A 3,977-nucleotide genomic window follows, 5' to 3' on the forward strand; every position below is an offset into this window, starting at 1 on the left:
TCTGATGGCATGTAGGCTTCCTGGCATTTGCTTTCTTTTTTCCAACATGTACATTTTTGTCCCCATGAATCATTCTGGTGAGGGTGGTATGTGTGCATGAGATTTTTGTGTGTGAGTCCAGGTGTGTGGAGGCACAGGAAAGAGCATGTGTGGGAGGACACAACTGAATCCCTGTAGTCATTAAGGTAATTTTGTGAATGCTGTGCCCCTAGCTCTCCGTATATTTGTGTAAATAAAGCATATTTTTCAAAATAAAGCATGTTTTCTGTGCATGTCCTCTCCCTGTGAGTGTGTGTGTGGGAATCAGCACAGGCCTCTAGTCACAAGTCAGACGCTCTAATGTTACTAATAACCCACACCAATAGACTTGTGATTCACATCTTGCCCTTTATGGCGCTCTTCCCTGTGGCCAGAGCAGAATGCCTTCCCCCCAGGTGGGAAGCACAGGCCTGGCAAGCCCCGTCCCGAGAGGACGTAACACGAGGCTTATCAGAGTGCTGGGCTGTGCTGTAATACTCCTGTGAAAGGTCTTTCAGACCGCCTCCCAATATTGATTTTTTCTGGGCAGGAGGGAAACTGAGAAGGCCCCCCTCAGTAGTGCTGGACCTGGGGAGGAGGAAGAGGAGACAGGTAGAGATAGAAGGTTAGGAATGGCAGGGTCAGCACACCCATGCATCGCCTATGCTAATGTGTTATTCACATCTGTTTACATAAAGGAAGCACTTACATAACCTTTTCACCACAGACTGTGTTCTATAGTGGACTAGTTGCAGGTGGCAGACTAAAAAGCAGTCTCATTTGTTTCATGATTTATAAACACTGAGCAGTTACTGCTCGTGTGGTCTGATTTTTTTTATGTCTATTTTTCTGTCCAGGCAACACCCGCTGTGTTTTAAACTTCAGTGTCCTGAAACTGGATCTTATTGTTCGCATAAACGAACCAGACTGAAATACTTTCTCACTACCTCAGACGGAGTTCTTTATAGCTGGAATGTGATTTTGAAAAAACATATGAAAATAGAAAAATATATACATTGAATAGATAGAAAATATATAAATTGCATATGAATGAAAAAAAGGAAAACGTTATTTTTTCACTAAAGACTTTTGAAAAGGGCTGCAAACCTCTCTTTCAAAAAGTTTTGTGTGTTTTGCAACCAGTCATGAGAAAAGCATGTTTTTATGTAGCACTAACCCACCAAAATCAGTAATAAGGAACCTTCAAAGTGCAGTTTACACATAAAGTCATTCATGTAACCTTAGCTCAGCAGGCCACTGTAGCTGTGACACTGACGATTCAGGTTAACTGCCCTATGACCTATTCACACACCAACATTAGTGACTTGTTTCGACGAAGTGTAATAAATTCAAAAGCAGGAAACTACATATTTGCCAGTAGGTCAGGTCATGCGCACTTTGTCTTATTAATCTGTCATCTTCTTCTTTTTGGCTAGTTCCTTTAGGGCTAGACACAGCGGCCACACCAAGCCTCTGCATCTCCTCCTTCACTGCAACTGTGAATCTAATCCTAGTTTCTTCTAATCCCCCTTTTCTCCTGTCAGGCAGCTCCATATTCGGCATCTCTTGCTCAGTATATCCTCTTCGCATGTCCAAACCTTCTAAACTGTGCCTCTCTGACTTCTCCAAAAATGACTGTCCCTTTGATATATTCATTTTTATTCTTGTCCATCCAGGTCAATCACAATGAAAATCTTAACATCTTGACCTCTACCACCTCCAGCTCTGCCTCCTGTCTTTTTGTTAGCCACACCATCTTATGAACGTTCCCTTTCATTCCTGCTACATTCAAACTAACTTGTGATCTCCTTGTGTTAGATTTATCTGTGACAAGCTAAAATATAGTTTCGTCAAAACTGGTTATACCGGACCAAGTAAGCTTCTGTTGGAAAACCCCTTGAGTCAACCGAACTGGGGGAAGGTAATTTTAATTAAATGTGACTTTAATGTTTTTGTTGTAAGAGGCAGTCTGTGTTATTCATTAAGGTATAAAGGAAGTTATAAAGTTTCTTATATAAGTATTAAAGCAGCTCCTGTGTCCTGTTGAAGTATTAAAGCCATGCAAAAATGCCACTGCCAATGTGCTTTCAATTTGGCATCAGCCAACAGAATGTCTTTGTCTTAGCTTCTATTATACAGGGGGGTAACTGCCACTCAATCCTAAGATTTGATTCAGAAAGAGATTTTGAGGGACGCTGGTAAACAAAGTACGGGCCACAATTTCACATGGAAATTTTAAACTTTATTTTAGGAAAAAAAAACGGCTTAATGTTGAAATTTAATGGAATAAGCGTGCGGTTTTAGTCTTAAAGACGTAGGTAAGGGTACAAAAACGTTATGTTTTTAATACTGACCACATGATAACAAGGGATAAGAAGTAAAAAAAAATAGCCTGCAGTGCCTGATCATGATGTTCTTTCTTTCTGTGGCTGTCTATTGATTTGTGTCAGAAACATTTGACCCCATCTTCTTTGTGTTGTTCCAGTGTTCCCCAACAGTTGATGTTTTTGTGGTGTTATTGTTTATTCATAGTCTAGGTCTTCTGTAGTTTAGATTGTCCCAGCTTTTTATGACCTAAGGACTAGGCTTTCCAAAAGTGCATGGTGTATGATACGATTTATTTAAGCTGGATGTGTCTGAAAACTGACAGAATTATTTATTCAGTTATTTGTTATTGTTGTTTGAAGACTCCATGACAGTGGAGAGCGATTTGCAACACACTTCCGGCGCCCCCCGTGTGCGGCAGCCTGTTACAGCAGCTCTGCTCATTCTGAGTTTCTTTCCTTCTTATCTTTTTTCTTCTAGTAATTTTTATAACTAACGTATTAGTAATTAGACTCTGCAACCATGTTCTACCGTTTTGTGCTAGTTCTGGTTGTTTTTCTTAGTTTTTTTCTATTTTTTCACCCGTGTCTGGGGACCCAGAGCAGGGATCCTTTGTTTACAGTAGGGATCAGCTGTTAGCGCTGCGTCCCGCAGCGGTACTGCCGGCGGACAGACTCGACATTCCCAGTGAACTGAGGAAGAAAAGACGGGGGTGTCGTGCTGGGAAGGAGCGCCGTCGCCCGAGAAGGAGACGTTATCGACCATCTCTTCCTTCTGTAATTATTGGAAATGTACGATCTTTGCCCAATAAGATGGATGAGCTAACGTCGCTAACCTGGTCACAGAGGGAGTACCGGCAATGTAGCATCATGATGCTAACGGAGTCGTGGCTAACACCGCTAACTCCGGACACGAGCGTGACACTACCGGGATTCCAGATGCTGCGAGCGGACAGGACGAGAGAGAGCGGTAAGAGGAAAGGAGGGGGACTGGCAGTGTTCGTGAATGACAGATGGTGTAACCCTGGGCACATCACTGTAAAAGAACAACTCTGCAGCAGAGACATTGAGCTGTTAGCCGTTAGCATGCGTCCATACTACCTGCCCCGGGAATTCTCGCATGTTATCGCGATAACAGCGTATGTCCCCCCCTCGGCCAACGCGGATGCAGCCTGTGACTCTCTCCACTCTGTGGTCAGCAGACTGCAAACACAATCTCCGAGAGCCCTTCTCATAATATCAGGGGACTTCAATCATGCCTCACTGGACTCCACACTGCCCACCTTCACCCAGTATGTGACCTGCCCAACCAGAGACAATAAAACACTGGACTTACTGTATGCCAATGCTGAAGAGGCATACAGTTCATCACCTCTCCCTCCCCTAGGCAGATCTGATCACAACCTGGTGCACCTTGTCCCTGTGTATGAGCCCTTAGTGCGCAGGGAGCCACCAGCCACCCGCACAGTGCAGAGATGGTCGGAGGAGAGCGAGGAGGCTCTTAAGGATTGTTTTGAGTCGACTGTGTGGGAGGTGATCTGTGACGACCACGGTGAGGACATCGACAGCCTTACTACATGCATTACTGACTATATTAATTTCTGTGTGGATAACACCGTACCTACCAGGACTGTA

This window comes from Oreochromis niloticus, linkage group LG7 (genome assembly GCF_001858045.2).
Source record: "Oreochromis niloticus isolate F11D_XX linkage group LG7, O_niloticus_UMD_NMBU, whole genome shotgun sequence".
NCBI classification, from domain to species: Eukaryota; Metazoa; Chordata; class Actinopteri; order Cichliformes; family Cichlidae; genus Oreochromis; species Oreochromis niloticus.